The sequence below is a fragment of the Neodiprion lecontei genome, chromosome 6, assembly GCF_021901455.1.
Source record: "Neodiprion lecontei isolate iyNeoLeco1 chromosome 6, iyNeoLeco1.1, whole genome shotgun sequence".
Lineage (NCBI taxonomy): Eukaryota > Metazoa > Arthropoda > Insecta > Hymenoptera > Diprionidae > Neodiprion > Neodiprion lecontei.
Genome location: NC_060265.1, coordinates 10,907,718 through 10,922,755, shown reverse-complemented (window position 1 = coordinate 10,922,755; position 15,038 = coordinate 10,907,718). Strand labels below are relative to the sequence as shown.

Here is a 15,038-nt window from a genome sequence, read left to right as displayed (position 1 = left end):
GTACGTGAAAAGTTTTTTTTCCGATTATTTTCTGCAATGAAAGGGCGTTAGATTTCTCGAAATTACCGATCGTTAGCAACCTTCCACCACCTCTCGTTTCTTCCTAATCCCGAAGCTCTCTCGCACGATTAGTTTACTCAGCATATAACACATGACATGTATAATGTATACGCATGTGTATAAAATGAACGGAACACGCGTTCTTGTATTACACACCTTGGCCCAGGAATAAGATTCCTAATTGAGGAGAATTAAATTATATATTTCATTTTCACACCCCTGTCAAGCCCCAACTTATCCGCAGCACGAATATGCACCCTACGCCATCCAACACGTAGGCATTTACTTGCCGCGTGCCGGTGACTTATGCTCATAATTATCACTGTCTTGCAATACCCCGTTTTACATGCACATAAGTAAAACGTAGAGAAATTCGGTACGGAACATAATACATAAATATGTCCTCCAGCTATTTTCGCGATTACACTTCGCCTTGCGCCAGGATAATATCTTCTGGCACTTGTTTCACGCATCCCTGACTTCCCTGATTATTCAAATAATCAGACAACGTTCCTGAGCATAAAGCCTGTGCAAACCTCTCACTGCAGTTGCCTCTTCCCAACTTGAGGTTAGATGCCCGAAAGGAGGGAGCATTTATCGCGATGTTATAAAGAGTATTGAGAACATATCTCACGTAAGGTCAAATATTTACGTCAAATTATTCACCGAATATATATAATAATTATTCTATACAGGCATAGGGTGTGACTCTTTGAGAACATATCGGCTGCAAGAAAGAGAGAAAGAGAGATAGAACCGTTTGAACAATTTCCAGCAATACTGTTTGCCGCTATGATCCCTGCTCTGTAATAGAAATGAATCCGACCAAATTCGAATAACACGAGCTAATAGTAAAGATATCGGGAATTGGAAAAAATTTTTGGTAATTAAATTGTGTCAAATGATAAAACACTAGTATTTTTGATCCAATTTTGATGTTTGTGGGCTCTTTTGCCCAACATATAATTATTCATAAGTCTCCTAGAAAATTTGTGTAAAAACATTATGAAATCGGAACGGAATCACGAGAATAAAAGGGTTGTTTGATTATCGGTCTAATTATAAAACGTTTTCTCGATTTGATGAAATTTTATTGGTAGCCTGTATTATTGTAGAAATATGCTCAGTTTCATTTTCATCACAGGGTAAAAATGTTGTTTAATTCGCGTTAACCATTACTGAAGCATAAATAACAGTGCTGGAAATTTTTCAACAGTTTCTTTTTTTTTTGTTTTTCTCTTTTCTATAAAGTCTTGATTCGGACGGTGGAGCCTATTAATTCTCAAGTGTAATTAGGGCAATGGAAATAAATATTTCAATCGTTCTCGGAGTTCTCGGGGCGGTTCGTTAGTTCGTTTGTCGGGTGGGGCAGGGCCGTATCTAAGAGAGAGGACCGTGAGGGCGGCGCGAGAGTGAAGGCTCGCTGTATGGGGTATATGGGGGGGGGGGGCAGCCGGTGGAGATTTATGGGCGCAGTGCGAAACTTGCCTTCTTGGAATTTGCGAAATTTAGAGCTTAGCAGAGTCTGCAACGGCGCGCTGGGAAAGGCGCGAAGCGCGGGGGCGGTTCGACTAAAATGTTAACACCTTGGTTCGGTCTTTCCTGCAGCTCCTCGCGACGACCCCATTTCCCGGAGATTCTGTCCTACCTTAACTAAAATCTTGAAGTATCCCGCCTGATTCCTGGCTCGAACAGCCCAATCTCGAAATACTGTACGAATATCAAAGGGAATCATACTTTTAAGTAGGAAGTATCTAGATTTTTTAAACACCAAAAGATTCTGTGACGACGTCACTCGAAGAATGGACTGGGTAGCTTTTTATACAGTCGCTTGGAGAGGTGATGCAGTCGAAGAAAATTTCAGGGGAACACTCGCAACGAATATCAGGAAAACTTAATTGATTGGAACAATTTGTTGCGTCATGTAAGAATATAAGAATTTATTATCACAAATAATTGACGCTAGAGAAATATTATCATTTTCTCGTCGGATTGTTTCTCACATTTGTGACAAGTCAAATTCTCACAGAGCAGGTGTGGTGAACACGTGTGATTCGACGAAGCCAAACAACTCGATTTTTAGTTTAGACAGAATTTAGTGGCATTTTCATAAACGATGCCAATTTGGATGCTGGTATTACCAACTTTCATTTTCAGAGTAATTTTCCTACTCGAAAAGTCCTTAAAAGATCATTTTGCGTGAAATAAAGCAATAGAAGGAATACACTGAGAAAAATTTCATTTGTTATAGTAACTAGAAAAATTCGATAAAACAGGCATCGTTAAAAAACTGTTTGAATATTGTTGGAATTGCGAAAAACGAGGTACGCGTAACCATTTTGCACTATTCTAGATCCTTTTTTGGTAATTGCAACGCAAAGTCAGTTTGTTCGGTTTACTGTACTTTTTTTAGTTAAATAAGCCTTTAACGTCAATTTGTTGTTGCACAAACCAAAATTTTTGCAACAGTTACAATAAAATATAGTAAGAGTGATCGTAATGAGAAAGAATAGTAACGGATACTCGACTGTCCGGTAACAGCTACGAAACTAATTTTCATTTTGTACCTAGATCTATATATTTCGATTGTGGTAAAAAATGAAAACAGTTAAGGACTGAGCGATAACCGAAAGTAAAACTTTCTCCCAGTGTAGATTTCAATTTTCTGGTTTCACTGTTTTGCAATGCCAAAATTGACAAATATAAAAGGATAAACATCTATAATTTCAATAGAGAATTAATTTTGAACAGTAAAACGAACCAAGCGAATAGGTATACAAAAAACTAGTTTCTCATCTTTGTTCAAATGCAATATATTCTACTTTGCGGCTTTATATGAATGAATATAAGTGAAAAATTCTGTAACACGAGGCCCGCAAATTCCCTGACATTTCCTGGTTTTCCTGTAGTTTTCCCTGGCACCCTGATACCAGGTAACTTTGCTCTACGAGGATAGTCGACTTCAAGCTTTCTCCGTGTTCATTTTTTTTCTTTTTTTTTCAAAATGAATAGAATAAAATTTCCTCCGGCCAGGCTGTGTATACCCTCTTATTTCTCATTTACTTTCTTCTCTTCTTCATGCCCTCTTTTCATTTATAAATATATATACACACACATATATATATATATATATATATATATATATATATATACACACACGTGCATCGTTTCGGTCCATTTCTCTCCCAAGGTACCTCATGCATCGTCATAAAGTGTTCACGGGGAGGGGGCGAGAGGTCATCTCGGACTCGGCCTCGCGGGCCGGATGTAATATATGAGTATGAAATTCCAGGGCTCGCGTGCTCGGCGCTGCCCAGAGGCGATGACACCGTACATTCGTCATGGAGTGGATGAAATTAAAGTAAATAATCCCAACCTATTCCGCCGTATACCCGGAGTCCGAGTGTGGCACAGAAATCGAGGGGATAAATCTCGCGGCTGCGGTATCGGACCTCCAGGATACCGCGTCCTCCTCCTCGAGGATTCACGAGTTACACGCGTTGCGTGCTTCCAACCGCCGCGATCTGTTTTCATTTTACCAAAATTCCGACGAACCGCTTTCATATAACGGACTCACACTCGCTCCCCTAACCGCTTTATTCGTTTTATTCCTTCCTCCCTTCGGGGGCTGTCGGTCAATCGTAAAGAAGATACGAGATTTAATTTTAGGGAGGATATTTCAGTTTTTCTTTCCATGTCCTCGCTTTATTGCTCCCTTTCGCTTACGTCTCCGTGTGAAATTGAAAAATGACTTTCGTCTACGATTAGCAGGTTCTAATTCGTTATCGTTTAACGCAGCCCCGTTTCTGCATTTTCAACGATACATCTCCGCTTCCATTTTACTCACACGCTTGCCAAAATAGCACCATTTTTCAATCCTTCTCTATCGCTGCACCGGTAAATTGCATCCCGGTATTGCCTTGATCATGTTTAATTGAACACAGTGCGAATTTGAACGTAAATTTAGTTCCAGATTCGAGATCACATCCTGTTTTGTAGCCAATCAAATTTCCGTCTCTTCTCTCCGAAGCAAATCCCGTTTTCTCGAGTAATTTTCGTTCAATCACCCGGCGGGTTGTATGAATGCACAGAACGGTAAAGGAAAACAATAAATTTCACGAACGCTGAATCAACCGGGCTTTGATCTCGTCTCGATTGAACAGATTCTTGCATATCTACAGACTTGACGTTACCCGTTGAAAGCGGAAATATATGTGTTTATTTCCTCCGACACGCTCTGTCATACATTCGATTGAAATTCATCAGGGAGAAACAAACGTCTGCTTCGTATAAAAACCCGTGACTATTTTCATCCGTCGATTTACATTCAATCGCATTCGAATAATTCACTCGATATAGCAGAATTAATTTTCCCGCAAACAGCGAGGAGTATAATCCATAATAATCATTCGATTGAATTGTATTTCATTATTTACATATTTCATTTAACTTTTCCTTCGTATACAATTATAGGGATTCATTAATAACTTTCATTAGCATTTTAGCATTGATTTGCCGTTCTACTTATAGCTCTCTTCAACGCAGCGAACGATTCATCAATTCTGTAATTCATGCCGACATTTTTCGTAAGAATGATGAACCGTCGACGGTATTGTGGACAAGAGTCGATTCATTTGCATTTCATTCCCTGTTAACTTTTCAGTGCAACGTGAGGTAGAATTAACTTGCGTCGTTACGAAGCTCTTTCTCAAGTTGTTTGCACCAGAGAAATATAATAGAGTCTCTCTGCAGTATCGCGTGTTCTCTTCGTATACTCGGCACGACTTGCATGCCATAACTGTTAACAATCCAACTTTTATTTCGGAATCTGCGAACCACCTTACTTCTCTACGAGTTTCGCTTTCCAAGATAAATAAGTCCCTGTTACATGTCTAGATTTTACGGAGCTACAACGTTAATTACGGCATTATTACTGCATTTACAATTACTTAACTTTGCACTATTATTATTGTTGTCGTTACCGTTACTGTTGTAATTTTTTTTTTTTTTTTACCTTTCAACACGCTTGAAGTTTTACTTTCATATTCAATTACTCTGTAGGTGATTTATTCTTAGACACTAAAATATGAGGCCTATTCATAAATAAACGTTTCATCGGTTCTGACCAGATAAGGGGTTATCTGTAACACATTTCGATATCACTGAAAACATGCCGTCTTTATCAATATACATACTTTGTCTGCAAGCAAACATCCATGATATCGCGAGTTTCGTCAATTTTCGCAACTGAGCTGATTATAACTGACACAATTTAATTCAAGTTGGAATCAGTAAGATGATGGAATTTTTGTGATATCATGTCGAGTCTTGACCCCGTTGATAAAACACCGAATAGGCTAATGAATGTATCACTGAGTCACAATCATTCGTGTAATGTCATTCTCATAATCAGTATATGCTCGGTCACGTATCAACAAATTTACATTTAGGTGCATGCGAATAGTAAGCGTAAAATTTTAGACTTTGTTTCATTTTAGTATATCAAGGATGCCGAAACAGTCAAACTTATATGTTAAAGCAATTGTCCTGTCAGTTATCTTTTGTCCTTGAAAATACTTTGACACAAAATTGAGCCATATGCCAAGCCTCGAAATAAGTATATTCAAAGAACGGTTTCGTTGTAAATAATCGTTCGTTCAAAAAAGTGAAGAATCATCGGTAACTGGACTGCACGTGGTTCTACGTCTATGTTGCGTGCTGATTAACCAGGTTCATTACCCTTGAGTCTTAAATTATCACTGGAATATGGTCAGTTGGTCATTATTTTTTATGCACATTATTGTTGTTGATTTTTAAAATTTTTTTTTACTTTGTATACTTCCCTGTTACATAGATAAATTGTGATAAACGAACGCGCTTGTATTGTAGACTTGCTTAATACTGTTCTTCAACCTTTTCTGACGTTTCATCGAAAAATTCAGATCTTAGGGTATATTTACGTCATAGTTCGCGTGATGGAGATTTGTCGGTGCATATAAATGAAAGATTTGAAAGCCTGTCTTGGTCATTATACGGTGGTGACTTCATTGGGTTACGTTTTTGGATTAGAAACATCACCTATTTTAGTTATAATTCTTTACCAAGTAACATATTGACTTTTTTCCAATGCGTACTTGGTTTGAGCATCTCTAACTGATTCTAATTCCATGAGTATTAGGGTGATCCTTATTTAGGGCATTTTCGAAAATTCCTGCGGACAAGGCGGAAAAAGTTTGCAAAAAAATCAAAAAAAATGTACGGAAAACTTGAAGTCTGTAACTCAACTCTAAGAACTGCCTCTAAGGCAGTGAAATTTCCCATTTAAATAACATGGGAATTCGAGCTTACTACATTCTTTTTTTTTCTCCCGCCTTAATAGTGCTTCGAAAAATCTGAAATTTGGTTTACGTCTTCCCTGTAGTCATAGGTATTTAAAAAAAAATTGGCCGATTTCAAACGATAAAAGTTTCGAAATTCCACAACCTCAAAGTTGTGTTTCAAAAAATGTAGTAAGCTCGAATTCCCATGTTATTTAAATGGGAAATTTAACTACCTTGGAGGCAGTTCTTAGAGTTGACCTACAGGCTTCAAGTTTTGCGTACATTTTTTTTGATTTTTTTGCAAACTTTTTTCGCCTTGTCCGCAGGAATTTTCGTAAACACCCTAAATAAGGACCACCCTATTGAGTATAGCCATACACAAAGCACAGTTTTCAATTTTCGTAACGATTTTTTATCTTTCTCGGGGTATTTAGATCTCTATCTTCGTTCGAAACGAAAGCGGAAGCGCTGGGTCCTGGATCAGCGCTACAGATTGAATACTGGGAGAGGAGTCTCAATAACGCTACTGTAATGCGAATAAATCTGCAAGTCACATACATCACACGCTTGGTTAATGACACAGCCTCTCAGAGTCAGTCGTCGACCGAATGAATCGCGCATTTTCGCTTATCACCGCGGCGTGCTCGGTTAGGTACTATCATCTCACTGGTAATTGTCGAAAGGAAGAGTTATCTATAGACGGATAATTTTTTGGATCAACGTTCGTTTCATTGCCTATCCGTAAGTTGATATATTTTTTTGTAATGACGCGTAAAAATATCAGACTCTTACATTAAAAGAATTACAGTACTTCCAAATCATTATATCAAATTTTACAGTAGACTCGAATAGTAGAAATTGGTACAGTGCTTTTAGAAAAAGCGACTAAAATCTGCATTGCGATTTCTCTAAACTACTATACGATATTTAGGAGTCACGTGATGATTGTGCGTGACGCTGATCTGCGAATACTGTGATATGCTACGCATACCATATCTTCGAACCCAATCGTAGAGCTTTGCGGCCTACGTGGCGAAACTGGAAAGCTTTGTAAGAATGTTTACATACACTTTTGGTTCTACGTCCATCTCTATCAGGTTATAAAACATGTTCTACATATGAATGATCAAAAGAACAATGTACTTTAATATTTAAGAACGAATTTATCCAACATATGACAGTCTAAAACTAATTTTTTTTTTTGTATTAAAAATGTTGCGACGTTATTACCAGGTGGTACATATTTGCAAATTGCTTCCATATTCGATTAATACTTACATATCAAGGGATTAAAACATACAGAATCTTAAAAAATTATCACGCACTTCACACGTGGGAGATCGTAAACGCATCGCGCAAATCGTGCGTAACATTCTAAGAAAAATCTACCTTTTTCCTCCAACCTGAAGCCGCAAACTATTGGAATTCCATATAGAATTATACCGCATATCGAATAGCGATGTATAATATGGTATAATAATATCGGGTTAACAATAATGGTTTCATCCACCGCAAGCAGAGTAATGAAGTGTGAAACAATCTGTATTGAATTTCCGTAACGACACCGGAACCCAGAGAGTCACATTTATCGCCAGTTAGGTATAATTATTGTCCCCCCCAACCGTCACCTATATCATGCGTGCAGCCTGCATAGTTTCCTCCGTCTTCATTTCACGCCTGGACGCCTAGACGTCGGCCTCATTTCTGCCCTCCATTTATAATTGTCATAACTACCTGAATACTTTCCTGCCTCCGCCTCTCGGTCCGTCCCAACTCTCGATCAGCGAGAGTTTCCCATCCCCCCCTCACACCCCTGCCGCACCAAACCCACCCCCTCGAAAAACTAAACCATCCAGCGATGCGACTTGGCGTGAAAAGACCTCTCGACGCTTCGGTCCAATAAAACAGCTGGATCTCACCCTGCGGCGCAAGCTCTGCAGGACTTGGACTCTAGCCTGTACGTACATCGTGTACGTGTGGATCCACATCCTCCTCGGCGTCGTTGGATTCATTCGGTGCTTGTATAACTCACCAAAGTTCTCCCGCCGCCATTCCGGTGCAGAGGAAACAGACCCGGGCGAGGGAAGAACTTTGTAGGCAAATTCAAGGAGAAATCGAACGATAAAGCTTGCGCTACTCTTTTCCTCGTCCCGGTTAGAAACAGGTTGACAGACTCGAATCGCGGCGTGCTGCAGGTTCACGGGAAAGATGTCGCGGTAAAACAGGCTTTACGATTTCACCCCGGGACCTCGGTTTTTTTCCTCCCATTCCTTAACTTCCCTCCCTCTTTCTCTCTCTTTCTCTCTCTCTCACCCAAAGTTTTTTAATACTTTCCACCCTCTCGAATCTTCTTTGTCTCCCGGACGGCGGTAACCTTGCGGTAGTTATGCGACCGACGCGACGCGAGGCTCGGGGTTGCCCGAAGGAGAGCTTGCTCCTGGATCCTGGCTTCGCGGGCTTTCGGGCTGCTGGCTTGCAGGGCGATGGGGGTGGATACGGACCCAGGACGTGACTTGGGTACAATATTTAAAACCTTCCCGACGTCAATACTCTTCACAATGCTTTCACGCATCTTCTAAGTAGCTATCTCCCCTCGCCTTGTACGTACCAAGATGTCTTCACAAGGACAAGATCGTAAAATACATGTCATACGTGTACACCACTTGATATACTGAATAATCGCCGATCACCCAGTCGCTATACCAAATATCTTATCTCCTCGGTTCTATTTCACTTTGTTTCAGTTATTATTTTCACTTCTCGTCACTCTAACGCGATCTGAGAAGAATTACCAACGGGTCTGGGGAAAAAATTAACTTTTGCCCTAATTTTCACAATTTTTTTTCAACGTTTCTCGACCACCACAGAAACATGAAAAAATTACAATTATCTCCAAAGTGGCTGTACGTTAAGATCTGAAATTTTCAGGTTATTTGCTTTGCGGTAAACAATATTAATCAGCAGCCTGCAAGTAAAGAAAAATGACGCGTCTATTTTTAATTTTGCAAGCAACTTTGTAATACAGCTGTCTCACTTCTAGAGAGCAATAGTTAATGTTCAAGTTCTACTCAAACGGAATATACGGACATCTTTTAATTTGCAAATGCGGAGTATAACGTGCCGTTCATTCGAATTGGAATTCCTTGGAGTTGGTACAGATAATTGCGATTGTCTTACACGGAATGTCGAAACTCGAAAGTGCACCGCAGCTCTTGCAGGATGCACGGTAACAACACCGGAGAGCCAATTTCTTTCCCAGGCTCTACACCGGAATGGTGAATTTATATACGAAATCCACTGCAGAGTAGCTGCAGCCGTTCCTCTCGGGTAGAAACGGAGAAAACTCATTTCTCGCGTGCGTCCAATTATCCACTGCCCTCTGAATCGCCCATACGGTATATACATATATATATATATAAGGGTGTGCCAAAAAAGAATTTCTTGTTTTTTCTCAAATACGCGTCAAAATTTCTGTAGGGCAGCTCAAATAAAATATCTCAATCAAATATGAGCTCTTAATATTAACATTTAGAGGTGCCGATTTTATTTTTCCATTTTCCAGTATTTAATTAAAACGTAAAAACAATTGGAAAATGACTGAATTTTTTCTTCTCGTAAGCAGCTTGGCTTATGAACTATAAAACGGTGAAGTTAAAAAAATTTTATATTAATACCTTTTTATAGAGCATAAAATTTCCCATAAGAATCTGTATTTAGATAGTTTATACGTCAAGCTGTTTACAAGAAAACTTTCAAACATTTTTTAATTTTTTTTTTTTATTGCGTGTTATGTAAATGGAAAACGGAAAAAATAAGATAGATACCTCTAAATATTGATATTAAAAGCTCATATTTCACTGAAAGAACATATTCTCTTTGAGTTGCTCTACCGAAATTTTGATGCGCGTTTGAAAAAACATTTTTTTTATTCTATGACAAACGCTGATACATATTAGACTAGCAGTACAAAAAAAATGTTATGTTCAAAATTTCAATGCTCTATCTCACTATCAAGGAGTATCTGTAATTTTTTTTTTCATATTTAAACAAAATGTTTATAGACTAATTTCTGGACTATGTTTTTTTTGGATGCCATATTGAATGTTCCATCATGAAAAATTGAAAATATTTGAGTAAAAAATATTTTCAATCCCAGATGTATTCATTTATATCTACCGTTTGAGTTTTTTGAATCGTTATAAAATTCAAAAAGATCAAGTTCTCTAAATGGTCAACATCTTATTTTATAAGAAAAAAAAAATTACAGGCACCCCTTCACAGTAAGATAGAGCATTGAAACTTTGGAGGGTCTTGTTTTCTCAAGGTTAACTTAAGATTCCTCAACTTGAAGAACAAACATTGTTTTGAACGGCCAGTCTAATATATACGTATATTCGTAAATTATGTGATACCAAATTTTTCAAAAAAAAAAACCCTCGCGTCTACGTAGCAAAGTCAAAAAAAGTTATTCGATTAAGTACGTAATATAAAATTCTAGACCATAGGCACAAAATTCAAGAGGCAGGCATCCATGTACCGTCAATCGTCATTCTTTCTTCGTCTGACTCCTTTTTTATGGCCAATAGGAAATTTTTTAGCATACAGCATAAGTGCACTGAAAATATACAATATGAGGACCTCGTTCCCGAACCCCGGTGGTCACGTCATATATCTGTACGCGCATACGCGGTTTATACGTGGGGTTTGAAAGGGGCTGATCACGGTACACAATCAAGGGGCGACACATCATTCGCGTTACATAAGGGCTGCAAGAGGTTTGAGCGAGCAACGAAGAAGGCGAGGAGAGGCGTTATCACGCGCGAGGTTAGATCGTGCCGAAGTGGGTGTCAATAGATCCCTAACACCCGGTCGACGGACCAAGGGACGATCGCATACCTATACGGAGACACCTATCTGGATGCGCGATGTCGCGTAGAATAGCAAATGGATTCGGAAGGTGCAAAGAGATCGAGCCCTTCTCTTCGGTCCGCGCGACACACCGAAAGGTAGGTACTACATACCCACGTATACACATGGATACCGGAGGTGGAGCGATGCGATCAAAGGGATATTTCCATTCGAGATCCAATCATCGCGGGCGTTATGCCGGCAGCAACGCGGACGGTAATGGCGCGATCAAAATAAGGGTACAACATCGGGAGGATCGTAGATATGAGGACGTCGCGTTGTCGCATACGGGATACGTTTCGTATACACCTCATCTGCGGATCACGGTTTTGACACAAATTACTCGTTACAAGGGCTACGAGGTACGCTTTTCCAGCTCGGCTCAACGAGCTTTCAAGTTTCCGGCGTAAACTAAGCCCGCGCTTTTGAACGGGGGCCGGATTTTGGGGGTCCAACTTACTTCGAGCCATCGGAGAAACTACTACGGAGAGTATTGCAAATAATTGTTCGGCCCGTTATGCGACCGGCGAATTAGCGAGTGATACGAGTACGGCTTATGTTACGAGGTAAGACAGTTTTAGCAACAGTGGCTGAAAACCTCGATACGGTAATTCCTGAATAATTTAAATACATACGATGTATTTCGCACGAATTCGACCAATGATTTTTCAAAGTTTCTTCGTTCAAAAACCATTCATTCTAGACCATATCAGAAAGTGGAAACTATTTTCCTCATATTTGTGTCACTTGTTCGAACATATTTTATTCGTGACTTTGTTCAATTTTTTACTCTTATTGCCGATTATTTATTTTTACCGACCAAGCGGGTGTGAAATTATAGATACATTATTGATGTGCACGTATATATTTACATTAATTTACGTCGAAATAATATAACAATACGTCTATCGCAGTATGCATACAAGTATGAACACGTCGATATGTATTCGCATGTCTAAAACAAAACCGTCACTTTTGGAGAAAAGTTTTTTCATAAATTTGTGAATCAATTTAAGTGAAAATAGTACTACATGAATTTCTATGGCAGGTTTAAGAAAATGAAATTTTTCGAGTTTTTACAGTGTGATTTTCGATGTACGATATGCATAATTCCACATCCGCTTGGTGCATAAAAATGAATAATTACCAATAAAAATACCGAATTTAACAAATTTACGAAGAAAAAACTTCAAGTTAGTCAAACACGTATAAGAAGAATAGTTTCCACTTCCGGATATGGTCTAAAATGTTTGTCTGTGATCGGAGAATTTTTTAGAGAAAATAAAAAATGTCTTTCTGTCTTGAGGTTTAAAAATTCATGAAAAGAATAATGGTTGGAGGAAAAAAAATTAAATAATTCAGGAGTACTATTCAAGGTTAGGAAGATAGTATAAAAAATTGTGAATGAAATCAAAAATGGTGAGGGAAAATCGTTGGTCGAGTTAGGATTGAACAGTTCGTACATATCACGGATTGACGATTCGTGAAAAATTTTTGGTAACGCTTCATTACAAGACTATTGCCAGTTACGCTATGATTAATTTTTATAACATTGAAGAAAGAAAAATAGTTGGACGAATGAAGGTTCAGGCCTTCTGAAACCTATTTGTGGTTTATTTATTATCATCTTTCCAAAGTTGTCTTTTGTGCAATGCATGAGCTTGGTAATAATTTCTCAAATTTTGAGAGGAAATATTATTTCACTGTACATCAAGAGTAAGAATTTTCGTGAGTTTGGAATATCGAAACGATGAAGAGTGATTACCTTTTTCACATTGATAGCGGCACAGACATCCGAGATATTATTTCTACAACCTTGAAGCCCGGGCCAAAATTGAATGCAAATTTCTCCGAAATTCTCGCGAGAAATATTAAAAGCAAAATGATATAATCGTAACTAAAACGGCCTCCCCGCGTATAATTTTGCAGTCCATTCGTCGGCTCGATATCATAAACTCCGACAATGCGAGTGCGGCGGGAGATAGAGATCCATGGGGGAGGGAAAAAATTACGGGATGGAGCGTGACCTACCCCAATGAAAATTCAAACGTTAAAAGGTAGATAAAACTCGTCGGTAGGTCGTCCGATCCTCACAATATATTTCCCTTATTGCAAAAGCTTCCGTCCGCCGCGTATGGGTAAAGAACTTTACGACAATGCGTATAGGTGGTGACTATTATAGTGGGTGGGTGGTCTGACATACGTGTACGTCGTGTGCCAGAAAACTGACAATACCCGTGAGTTGTTGTTCGAACGTAGTGTTTTCAAAGGTATTATTATCTGCCATCGAAGCCGCGGGAGGAAAAGACAGTCGGAGGAAAAGAGAATGGGAAAAGGAAGAAAAGCTGGAAGAAATAAGAAGACAAAAAAAGAAACAAGCGACAGTCGGCACGGTGCCGAGAAAAATATACGTATACACCTCTAACAGGCTGTACGCGGAAAAGCGCGCTGCGGTAAAACGTGCACAATGCGGAAAACTGCCGAAAAGCATCCCCGTCTCAGGAGCCTTGAAATTATACTCGTGAAAATATTAAATTCTAAGGAAGTGATGCTTACTTTTTTTTCACTCGTATCTTTCGTCGCTTTATTCTTCCGTCTACGTGGAATTAATTTTTGCCACTCAAGTGTTTTCTCTTCTTTTTATTTATTTTTTCTTTTCTACTTTCTAAAGCGTCAATGACGTTATTCGGCGAAACTAAACGGACATTCATGTTCATTCGAGTAACCGCGAAACAGAGAATTGGAAAAGGAAAAAATACATACAATAACGAGAAAAATTAACTTATCGATAATTGATAAGAGATTAAGCATGCTCCGCCACGTTACCTGCAGCCTTTATTCATCATCGTCCCACTGTTTTGAAAATCAATCCCCTTTTCACGTGTGACAGTTACGTACCGCGGTGCGGTTTGTTTCGTTAAATAAATAATTAACTTTCCACTGATCAGCGAAGGCAAGAATTTGTGCGGTCACGTAGAAACTCGGTTTGAAAAAGGTGTCAGATACGGAATTTCCACCCCGTTACGTTGATTCGGCACAGCTGATGAATTCCAGAGCGGCAATTACAATATTACGCTCCTTGCGAGCATAAAGCGGAGAAATAAAACGGACACGACAAAAAGAGAAACACCGTTACACCTAGCGTAGAGGAAAGAAAAAAAGTAGGCCCATAAAAAAACGACACGCGTTACGCTGCTGGGTGGGGAAAAAAAAAAAAAAAAGGCGAGAGTGCAGGAACGCTTACCATAGAGGGTGATCGGCGTCAGGATGCTCGGAACTCGGACGATGCCTCGGAGTAAAAAACTGCAAGCTCCTCGGCGCGCGGATGTCACTGGTAAACACACACAGGGCAAAACCGTGTCGATATTAATTTCGCCTCGTCCTGTATTCGAATATTCGAAGGATAATCACGGCGAAAGTGAGGCGGGATCGTGCACCGCACGGGTCCACGGAGCCGCAAATAGGTTAGAGCGAACGGTGCTGGTTCACGGTCCGACCGCCGTGGCGCTTGTGAGGGGGTGGTTTTCGCGTTTCGGCTCAGCAGCGCCGCGAAGCTCTCGCCGTACGAATACGGACCGAGACTACTGGGCGGCGGGCGGCCTGACAGGTATTGACTTGCAGGAAAGCTCGCGCGTCGCCGGCGTTTGTTCGGCGAGGGCGGAAAAGGAGCGAGAGCGGCTAACGAGTGGGAATTAAAATTCGCCTCACGGTGGTCACGGCGAAGTTGAAACGCGGGCGAGGATGGAATAG

The 15,038-nt window shown here is 39.7% G+C and overlaps 1 protein-coding gene across 1 annotated transcript in view; it reads right to left on the bottom strand.

Annotated features, from left to right (window-relative positions):
* The window catches only part of LOC107225353 (protein Fe65 homolog), a 191,496-nt gene extending 176,711 nt beyond the window's left edge, over nt 1-14,785 (bottom strand). The window contains exon 1 of the mRNA XM_046744144.1: nt 14,533-14,785. The gene's annotated coding sequence lies outside the window, so the exon portion shown is untranslated. The remainder of the gene's footprint in view (nt 1-14,532) is intronic.
* Nucleotides 14,786-15,038: the final 253 nt, after the last annotated feature.